This window comes from Balaenoptera musculus, chromosome 1 (genome assembly GCF_009873245.2).
Source record: "Balaenoptera musculus isolate JJ_BM4_2016_0621 chromosome 1, mBalMus1.pri.v3, whole genome shotgun sequence".
In the NCBI taxonomy this organism is placed as follows: domain Eukaryota; kingdom Metazoa; phylum Chordata; class Mammalia; order Artiodactyla; family Balaenopteridae; genus Balaenoptera; species Balaenoptera musculus.
In genome coordinates, this window is record NC_045785.1 from 137,016,684 (window position 1) to 137,028,354 (window position 11,671).

The window sequence follows — 11,671 nt, forward strand, 5'->3', positions numbered from 1 at the left end:
ATTACTTGGGGGAAACATCAATACAATTGAATTGAGAAGAGGAAGACTCCTGTTTGATGGTAGAGCAGCTTAAAATCTGTTGCAGTATGTTTTATTAAAACATTTCTCTGATTTGGGATTCTTTTCTGGGCAACTCCAAATCTGCCTCAAGCTTTACAGCTAATGGTACCACCCACCGAATCTCCATATGGCCCCATGACTAAGGACATTTGTTATCACATTAAAGTGGTCCCTAACTGTGCCATAGGCACGATAGTACATGATAGCAAGCTATTAGTGATCCGACTTAGGGGCAGAAGCTATAGAGAGAAGAAACTGGCAGGAAAGATGCTGCTTCAGGGTACACGGAGGACAGATGGCTTACGTATGGCATGTGGAACACCTCCTAAACAACAGTTCACCTTTAACGAAAGCTCAGAGACAGGCCTTCTCTGCTCATCTTCTGATACAGGGTTAACAGAGACGACATGTGATTGGAAGAGCAGTAGATGAAAATGCAAAAACTGAAACAAAGATGTGGGAAACTGTGGGAGGGGAGGAAGATGAGGAAAGCAGCTTATGAACAATAGGACCACAAGATGATAAAACGGAGCAGATGTAAATTGAGAGCATTTCAGGAGTAGAGATGTGTTAAATTTCAGGTCTAGGGAAACCAAATGCCCATTTCCCCCACCCCCATATGTGTAGCAGCAGACAAGAGAGAACAGTATTCCCTACAAAGAGAGTGGGATGTCAGGGAGAGAAGTGGGAGAGAGGAACAGCAGCTATTGTGCTTTTTCCTAGACTGGACAGCCGATTGGAGACACGTGGAGGGAGCCAGGGTGGGGGGTTCTCGATTTCCTAATTAGCCTTTCTCATCTCCATGTCGGTGAGGCTGGTGGGGTGGGCTGCTTTAGGCCACTGCAGGCTTGTCTCTCAGGCAGTCTATTGTCTTTCAGGGAGAAGATGCGAGGGCTGGGAGGCGGCATTCTGCTGCTCAGAGCCAGCGCTGGCACACTGGGTGCTCGGATCCCCGAGCGCCAGGAGGGCCAACCAGCTGCAAAGGTGTAACTCCAGAACCCCCCTTCTGACCACTGCCTTCTCCCGTTTTGCCCTTCCTCTCACAACCCCTGTTTGTCTATCTTGTTGAACTCTGGTTTTCCTCTTACCTCTTCTTCCCCTCTTGGCTCCACTTCCTCACTGCCCTCTCCCACCCACCCCGCCCCAGACCCACACCCCATCTCATCAGTGACTGTCTCGCCATCACTTTACACAACTTGGTGTTTTGTCTTTATCCCGTGATCACTCTGCAAACTTCTAACCCCAAGGAACTCCAGCCATTTTTCACCTTTTTTTCTGCTTGGATAGGTGATTACTAGAGAAAAAAATCTAAAAGATTTCTGCTTCAGCCGAGTCTCTGTCTTCCCTGGTGTTCCTTTCCCTGCAGTGGCTACCTAATATTTTCACTCCCTTTTCAAACCCTTACTTCCTCCTGCTCTGCCCCGCCCAGCTCCCCATCTCAGCAGAGGGTCTTACTTCTCTCTGCACACAGGGCAACATAAAAATCAAAACCAGGTCTTCCCTGGTGGCGCAGTGGTTGAGAATCTGCCTGCCAGTGCTGGGGACACGGGTTCGAGCCCTGGTCTGGGAAGATCCCACATGCCGCGGAGCAACTAGGCCCGTGAGCCACAACTACTGAGCCTGCGCGTCTGGAGCCTGTGCTCCGCAACAACAGAGGCCGCGATGGTGAGAGGCCTGCGCACCGCGATGAAGAGTGGCCCCCACTCGCCACAACTAGAGAAAGCCCTCGCATAGAAACGAAGACCCAACACAGCCAAAAATAAATAAATAAATTAATTAATTTTAAAAAAATTAAAAAAAAAAAATCAAAACCAGACAGTTGGATCTTGTTCCATGGAAGGCCCTTTTAATCAGAGGAGTACCTTGATGAACTTGGATTTGCAAAGGAAGGCTTAGACCAGCAGAGGGGAGTAGGGGCTCAGACAGTTTCTCGGCATAATAGAATGAGAAAATTTTAGCATTCCCAAGGCTACCACAGGAGAGAAGGAGTAAAGAAGAGAGATAAAAGGAGAGGAAAAGGAAAGCTAACACAGGAATGGCTGAAGCAGGCTGACACCCTTGGGTGAAGAAGCCAGTGAAAAACCCAGTGGGGAATGCTAAAAGGCTTTTAAGGACAAGAGCGAGTTATGGTCAGTTGGAAGCTGCTTGTGTTGCTAGGATAAATCCCTCTCCTTTGCTCCCCGTCAAAAGCCTCTGTAAAGTCTACCACAAATAAAAGTGCTTTGTGAGAATGTAGTTTTGTAGAATTTGAGGCAGAGACATCAGAGTGCTCACAGGATGCAAGAGGATCTCTCCACTGAAACAAGTCAGGGAAAGCCATGATCACGACCCAGGGGAGCCCATGAAGAACCTGGGAATCTGCAGAGATCTGTGGAAGGCTGAAAGACCTTTACAAGGTTTGGAATGATATTGAGGCAATCTTATCTCAGTTTAGAGGGGTAGAGAGGATCCCATGAACAGATATTTGGATTAAACAACAACAACAACAACAAAAAACAAGTCTTCAAGGGTAAATATCTTCAACTTGGTCCCCCTTCTACAAACATATCTCCAACTCTACCTATTTTACCTCAATCTCACATCTCAAGGAAGAGGTAGAAGTGTGATGTGGTAGAAAAAGAAGGAATCTCGGTGTCAAATAGACTTGGCTTTGGAATCTTGACTCTAACCTTACTAGCTGTGTGGCTTTGAGCAGGTTGCTTAACCTCTCTGAGCTGTGGTCAACTTTCTCATCTGTAAAACAAGGAATACAACACTTCTGGGGTTGTTATATTTAAATGACATGATACACAGTAAGGGGCTTGAGCATTTGTGGATTTTGGCATTTGTGGGGCGGGGGTGTCTTGGAACCCCCAGACACTGAGGGACGACTGTATATGAAAGTAACTCCACAGTCCCTGGCACAAAGAAAGCACTCAGTAAATATTAGTTCTACCTCCTATCTAACTTCAACCTCAATCCCATTCCCTCATCTTCTCTTTGAGGTTGTTCCATCCATCATTCATTATTTTTGTATTTTCTTATTTTCTTTATATCTTCACTTAAATGTGCTTAAAACTTACTCTTATAAGACTCATGTTTTCTATTGCCTTGTTTCTCTTCTCCAAGATAAAAGTCTTGGTATAATCATCTGAATCACATCTACTTCTTCAATGCCTCTGTCCCCAATTCCCTACCCACTGGCTCTGCCCTGTCAATCCATGCAACTTCCCTTGATTTGACCTTCAAAATGGTAGATCCAGAGGATTCTGCTCAGCCTCTTTTTACTCGACCTCAGTGATATTTGCCAATAAGATCACTCTCTCTTCTTTTTGAAACGTGGACCACCCCCACCTCCAGCTGCTAGGCCACTACTCTGTTCCTCCTCAGTGTCTTTTTTTTTTTTTGCAATTTTATTTTATTTATTTTTTTAATACAGAAGGTTCTTATGAGTTATCCATTTTACACATATTAGTGTATACATGTCAATCCCAATCTCCCAATTCATCACAGCACCACCACCCCCCACTGTCACTTTCCCCCCTTGGTGTCCATACGTTTGTTCTCTGCATCTGTGTCTCAATTTCTGCCCTGCAAACCAGTTCATCTGTACCATTTTTCTAGGTTCCACATATATGTGTTAATATACGATATTTGCTTTTCTCTTTCTGACTTACTTCACTCTGTATGACAGTCTCTAGATTCATCCATGTCTCTAAAAATGACCCAATTTCGTTCCTTTTTATGGCTGAGTAATATTCCATTATATATATGTACCACCTCTTCTCTATCCATTCATCTGTTGATGGACATTTAGGTTGCTTCCATGACCTGGCTATTGTAAATAGTGCTGCAATGAACATTGGGGTGCATGTGTCTGTTTGAATGATGATTTTCTCTGGGTATATGCCCAGTAGTGGGATTGCTGGGTCATATGGTAATTTGATTTTTAGTTTTTAAAAGAACCTCCATATTGTTCTCCACAGTGGCTGTATCAATTTACATTTCCACCAACAGTGCAAGAGGGTCCCCTTTTCTCCACACCTTCTCCAGCATCTGATGTTGGTAGATTTTCTGATGATCCCCATTCTAACTGGTGTGAGGTGATACCTCATTGTAGTTTTGATTTGCATTTCTCTAATAATTAGTGATATTGAACAGCTTTTCATGTGCTTCTCGGCCATCTGTATGTCTTCTTTGGAGAAATGTCTATTTAGGTCTTCTGCCCATTTTTGGATTGGGTTTTTTTTAAATATTGAGCTGCATGAGCTGTTTATATATTTTGGAGATTAATCCTTTCTCCATTGATTCATTTGCAAATATTTTCTCCCATTCTGAGGGTTGTCTTTTAATCTTGTTTGTAGTTTCCTTTGCTGTGCAAAAGCTTTGAAGTTTCATTAGGTCCCATTTGTTTATTTTTGTTTTTATTTCCATTACTCTAGGAGGTGGACCAAAAAAGATCTTGCTGTGATTTATGTCAAAGAGTGTTCTTCCTATGTTTTCCTCTAAGAGTTTTATAGTGTCCGGTCTTACATTTAGGTCTCTAATCCATTTTGAGTTTAGTTTTGTGTATGGTGTTAGGGAGTGTTCTAATTTCATTCCTTTACATGGAGCTGTCCAGTTTTCCCAGCGCCACTTATTGAAGAGACTGTCTTTTCTCCATTGTATATCCTTGCCTCCTTTGTCATAGATTAGTTGACCACAGGTGCATAGGTTTATCTCTGGGCTTTCGATGCTGTTCCATCGATCTATATCTCTGTTTTTGTGCCAGTACCATATTGTCTTGATTACTGTAGCTTTGTAGTATAGTCCGAAGTCAGGGAGTCTGATTCATCAAGCTCCGATTTTTCCCTCAAGACTGCTTTGGCTTTCGGGGTCTTTTGTGTCTCCATACAAATTTTAAGATTTTTTGTTCTAGTTCTGTAAAAAATACCATTGGTAATTTGATAGGGATTGCATTGAATCTGTAGATTGCTTTGGGTAGTATAGTCATTTTCCCAGTATTGATTCTTCCAGTCCAAGAACATGGTATAACTCTCCATCTGTTTGTATCATCTTTAATTTCTTTCATCAGTGTCTTACAGTTTTCTGCATACACATCTTTTGTCTCCCTAGGTAGGTTTATTCCTAGGTATTTTATTCTTTTTGTTGCAATGGTAAATGGGAGTGTTTCCATAATTTCTCTTTCAGATTTTTCATCATTAGTGTATAGGAATGCAAGAGATTTCTGTGCATTAATTTTGTATCCTGCAACTTTACCATATTCATTAATCAGCTCTAGCAGTTTTCTGGTGGCAGTTTTAGGATTCTCTATGTATAGTATCATGTCATCTGCAAACAGTGACAGTTTCACTTCTTCTTTTCCAATTTGGATTCCTTTCATTTCTTTTTCTTCTCTGATTGCCATGGTAGGACTTCCAAAACTATGTTGAATATGTTGAATAATAGTGGTGAGAGTGGACATCCTTGTCTTTTTCCTGATCTTAGAGGAAATGCTTTCAGTTTTTTCACCATTGAAAGTGATGTTTGCTGTGGGTTTGTCGTATATGGCCTTTATTATGTTGAGGTAGGTTCCCTCTATGCCCACTTTCTGGAGAGTTTTTATCATAAATGGGTGTTGAATTTTGTCAAAAGCTTTTTCTGCATCTATTGAGATGATCACATGGTTTTTATTCTTCAGTTTGTTAATATGGTGTATCATATTGATTGATTTGTGTATATTGAAGAATCCTTGCATCCCTGGGATAAATCCCACTTGATCGTGGTGTATGTTCCTTTTAATGTGTTGTTGGATTCTGTTTGCTAGTATTTTGTTGAGGATTTTTGCATCTATATTCATGAGTGATATTGGTCTGTAATTTTCTTTTTTTGTAGTATCTTTGTCTGGTTTTGGTATCAGGGTAATGGTGGCCTCATAGAATGAGTTTGGGAGTGTTCCTTCCTCTGCAATTTTTTGGAAAAGTTTGAGAAGGATGGGTGTTAGCTCTTCTCTAAATGTTTGATAGAATTCACCTGTGAAGCCATCTGGTCCTGGACTTTTGTTTGTTGTAAGATTTTTAACCATAGTTTCAATTTCATTACTTGTGATTGGTCTGTTCATATTTTCTGTTTCTTCCTGGTTCAGTCTTGGAAGGTTATACCTTTCTAAGAATTTGTCCATTTCTTCCAGGTTGTCCATTTTATTGGCATAGAGTTGCTTGTAGTAGTCTCTTAGGATGCTTTGTACTTCTGTGGTGTCTGCTGTAACTTCTCCTTTTTCATTTCTAATTTTATTGATTTGAGTCCTCTCCCTCTTTTTCTTGATGAGTCTGGCTAATGGTTTATCAATTTTGTTTCTCTTCTCAAAGAAACAGCTTCTAGTTTTATTGATCTTTGCTATTGTATTCTTTGTTTCTATTTCATTTATTTCTGCTCTGATCTTTATGATTTCTTTCCTTCTACTAACTTTGGGTTTTGTTTGTTCTTCTTTCTCTAGCTCTTTTAGGTTAGACTGTTTATTTGAGGTTTTTCTTGTTTCTTGAGGTAGGCTTGTATTGCTATAAACTTCCCTCTTAGAACTGCTTTTGCTGCATCCCATAGGTTTTGGATCATCGTGTTTTCATTGTCATTTGTCTCTAGGTATTTTTTGATTTCCTCTTTGATTTCTTCAGTGATCTCTTGGTTATTTAGTAATGTATTGTTTAGCCTCCATGTGTTTGTGTTATTTTCCGTGTAATTCATTTCTAATCTCATAGCATTGTGGTCTGAAAAGATGCTTGATAATTTCAATTTTCTTAAATTTACTGAGGCTTCGTTTGTGACCCAAGATGTGATCTATCCTGGAGAATGTTCCATACACACTTGAGAAGAAAGTGTAACCTGCTGTTTTTGGATAGAATGTCCTATAAATATCAATTAAATCTATTTGGTCTATTGTATCATTTAAAGCTTGTGTTTCCTTAGTAATTTTCTGTTTGGATCATCTGTCCATTGGTGTAAGTGAGGTGTTAAAGTCCCCCACTATTATTGTGTTACTGTCGATTTCCTCTTTTATAGCTGTTAGCAGTTGCCTTATGTATTGAGGTGCTCCTATGTTGGGAGCATATATGTTTATAATTGTTATATCTTCTTCTTGGATTGATCCCTTGATCATTATGTAGTGTCCTTCCTTGTCTTTTGTAACATTCTTTATTTTAAAGTCTATTTTATCTGATATGAGTATTGTTACTCCAGCTTTCTTTTGATTTCCATTTGCATGGAATATCTTTTTCCATCCCCTCACTTTCAGTCTGTAGGTCTCCCTAGAACTGAAGTGGGTCTCTTGTAGACAGCATATATATGGGTCTTATTTTTGTATCCATTCAGCGAGCCTGTGTCTTTTGGTTGGAGCACTTAATCCATTCATGTTTAAGGTAATTATCGATATGTATGTTCCTATTACCATTTTCTCAATTGTTTTGGGTTTCTTTTTGTAGGTCTTTTCCTTCTCTTGTGTTTCCTGCCTAGAGAAATTCCTTTATCATTTGTTGTAGAGCTAGTTTGGTGGTGCTGAATTCTCTTAGCTTTTGCTTGTCTGTAAATTTTTTATTTCTGCATCAAATCTGAATGAGATCCTTGCCGGGTAGAGTAATCGTGGTTGTAGCTTCTTCCCTTTCATCACTTTAAGTATATCATGCCACTCCCTTCTGGCTTGTAGAGCTTCTGCTGAGAAATCAGTTTTTAAGCTTATGGGAGTTCCCTTGTATGTTATTTGTCGTTTTTCCCTTGCTGCTTTCAATAATTTTTCTTTGTCTTTAATTTTTGGCAGTTTGATTACTATGTGTCTCGGCGTGTTTCTCCTTGGGTTTATCCTGTATGGGACTCTCTGCACTTCCTGGACTTGGGTGGCTATTTCCTTTCCCATGTTAAGGAAGTTTTCGACTATAATCTCTTCAAATATTTTCTCGGGTCCTTTCTCTCTCTCTTCTCCTTCTGGGACCCCTATTATGTGAATGTTGTTACGTTTAATGTTGTCCCAGAGGTCTCTTAGGCTGTCTTCATTTCTTTTCATTCTTTTTTCTTTAGTCTGTTCCGCAGCAGTGAATTCCCCCATTCTGTCTTGCAGGTCACTTATCTATTCTTCTGCTTCAGTTATTCTGCTGTTGATTCCTTCTAGTGTAGTTTTCATTTCAGTTATTGTATTGTTCATTTCTGTTTGTTTGTTCTTTAATTCTTCTAGGTCTTTGTTAAACATTTCTTGCATCTTCTCGATCTTTGCCTCCATTCTTTTTTCGAGGTCCTGGATCATCTTCACTGTCATTATTCTGAATTCTTTTTCTGGAAGGTTGCTTATCTCCACTTCATTTAGTTGTTTTTCTGGGGTTTTATCTTGTTCCTTCATCTGGCATATAGCCCTCTGCCTTTTCATCTTGTCTATCTTTCTGTGAATGTGGTTTTGTTCCACAGGCTACAGGACTGTAGTTCTTCTTGCTTCTGCTCTCCTCACTCTCTTTTTTAAATTGAGGTATAGTTGATTTACAATATTATATTAGTTTCAGGTGTACAGCACAGTGAGTCCGTATTTTTACAGATTTATACTCCATTAAAAGTTATTACAAGATAATGGCTATAATTCCCTGTGCCATACAATATATCCCTTTGCTTATATATTTTATACATGGTAGTTTTTATCTCTTAATCCCATACCCTAATTTGTCCCTCCCCCCTCTCTCTCCCCTTTGGTAATCACTAGTTTGTTCTTTATATCTGAGTCTGTTTCTGTTTTGCATATATATTCATTTCTATTATTTTTTAGATTCCACATGTGATATCATACAGTATTTTGTCTTCCTCTGTCTGACTTATTTCACTAAGCATAATATTCTCTAGGTCCATCCACGTTGCTGCAAATGGCAGAATTTCATTCTTCTTATGGCTGAGTAATATTCCATTGTGTATACATGTACCACATCTTCTTTATCCATTCTTCTGTTGATGGGCACTTGGGTTGCCTCCATATGCTGGCTATTGTAAATAATGGTGCTATGAACATTTGGATGTATGTATCTTTTCAGAGTAGTGTTTTCATTTTTTTCCAGGCATATACCTAGGAGTGGAATTGCTGGATCATATGGTAGTTCTATTTTTAGTTTTTTGAGGAACCTCTATAGTGTTTTCCAGAGTGGCTGCACCAATTTACATTCACACCAATAGTGTACCATGGTTCCCTTTTCTCCACATCCTTGCCAACATTTATTTTTTTCTTTTTGATGATAGCCATTCTGCCAGATGTTAGGTGATGTCTCATTGTTTCCCTGATGATTAGTGATGCTGAGCATCTTTTCATGTGTCTGTTAGCCATCTGTATATATCTTCTTGGGAAAAATGTCTATTCATTCTAAAAATGTCTAACCCATTTTGATTGGGTTATTCGGGGTTTTTGATAATGAGCTGTATGAGCTGTTTGTATACTAACCCCTTTCAGTCATATCATTTGCAAACATTTTTTCCCGTTCTGTAAGTTGTCTTTTTGTTTTGTCAATGGTTCCTTTGCTGTGCAAAAGCTTTTAAGTTTAATTAGATCCCCTTTGTTTATTTGTGCTTTCATTTCTTTTGCCTTAGGAGACAAATCAAAATAATATTGCTATGATTTATATCAAAGAGTGTTCTGTCTATGTTCTCTTCTAGGAGTTTTATGGTTTCATTTCTTACATTTAGGTCTTTAAGCACTTTGAGTTTATCTTTGTATATGGTGTGAGGGAATGTTCTAATCTCACTGTTTTATGTGTAGTTGTCTAGTTTTCCCAGCATCACCTGAAGAGACTTTTTCTCCACTATGTATTATTGCCTCCTTTGCCATAGATTAATTGACTATAAGTGTGTGGGTTTATTTCTCTATTCTGTTCCATTGATGTGTCTGTTTTTATTCCAGTACCACACTGTTTTGATTACTGTTGCTTTGTAGTCTGAAGTCTGGGAGGGTACTACCTCCAGCTTTGTTCCTTTTTCTCAAGAATGCTTTGACAACTTGGGGTCTTTTGTGGTTCCATATGAATTTTAGGATTATTTGTTCTAGTTCTGTGAAAAATATCATGGATATTGTGATAGGGATTGCAATAAATCTGTAGTTTGCTTTGGGTAGTATGGTCATTTTAACAATATTAATTCTTCCAGTCCAAGAGCATGGGATATTTTTCCACTTCTTTGTATCATCTTTAATTTCCTTTATCAATGCTTTATAGTTTTCAGCATATAGGTCTTTCCTTGGTTAAGTTAATTCCTAGGTATTTTATTCATTTTGATGCAATTTTAAACGGGATTGTGTTTTACTTTCTTTGATAGTTCATTATTAGTGTATAGAAAGGCAATGGATTTCTATATATTAATCTTGTATCCTGCAACTTTACTGAATTCATTTATTAGTTCTAATAGTTTTGGCGTGGAGACTTTAGAATTTTCTTTATAGTGTATCATGTCAGTGTCTTTCTTTTTATGCCCTTTTAAAGGTTATAGGCCCCTCTCCCACCCAGAGTTCCATTGTGCCCTTTAAAGGTTCATACTCTATATTATTATCCTGGGGAATCTTATTCACCACCAAACTTTTAGCCACCACCCATGCTAATAATTTTAAAATAATTATTTCTCTGAGCAAGAACTCTTTCCTAAGCACCACATCCATTTTTTTTTTTTTCGAAGCCTACCTCTTCAGGTCAATAAGCGCTTACTGGAGTGCTTACTATGTGCCAGGACTTTCACCAGGGATATGAAGGGGAATGAAACACATCTCCCTGGGATGACAAGAGGGTCCTGCATGCTTGAATTAAGTCCCAACTTCTCCAGACACTCCAAACTCCATTAATAGGGGTAAGGGGGGAGTCCCACAATTTCAAAGCAGGATCATCTCTCCCTAAGAGAAGTAAGATTAAGCTCTGTACCTGCATTAAGAGCCCAGGCCTCTGCCAAGGACAGGTGCCATAAGAGCCCCAAACACCCACACCTCTATACCCCCAAATGCTTACAGCCAACACTCAAAGCCTCCTGTTGATATCCGCCTTGAAGGTTTAATAGTCAAAATATAGATAATTCATACAATTAACAGGAGAAAACCAAATAACCTGATTTTAATAAAAAGGCAAAGGATCTGAATAAACATTCCACAAAAGAAGACAAATGGCCAACAGTAAATGAAAAGGTGCTCAACCTCACTAATCATCAGGGAAATGCGAATCAAAACCACAATGAGATATCACCTCACACCCATTAGGATGTCCATTATCAAAAAGAAAATATAACAAACAAGTGTTGGCAAGGATGTGGAGAAAAGTGAACATTTGTGTACTATTGGTGGGAATGTAAATTGATAAAATCATTATGGAGAACAGGATAGAATTTCCTCAAATTAAAAACAACATTTCTATATGATTTGGCAAGCTCATTTCTTGGTATATAATCAAAGGAAATGAAATCTGGATTTCAAAGAGATATGTACACTCCCATGTTCACTGCAGTATTGTTCACAGTAATCAGATATGGAAACAACCTAATGTCCATCGACAGATGGATAAAGAAAGTGTGGAATATATATATATATATATATATATACACATACACACACACACACACACACACACATATACATATGCACACACAATGGAAAATTATCCAGCCATGAGAA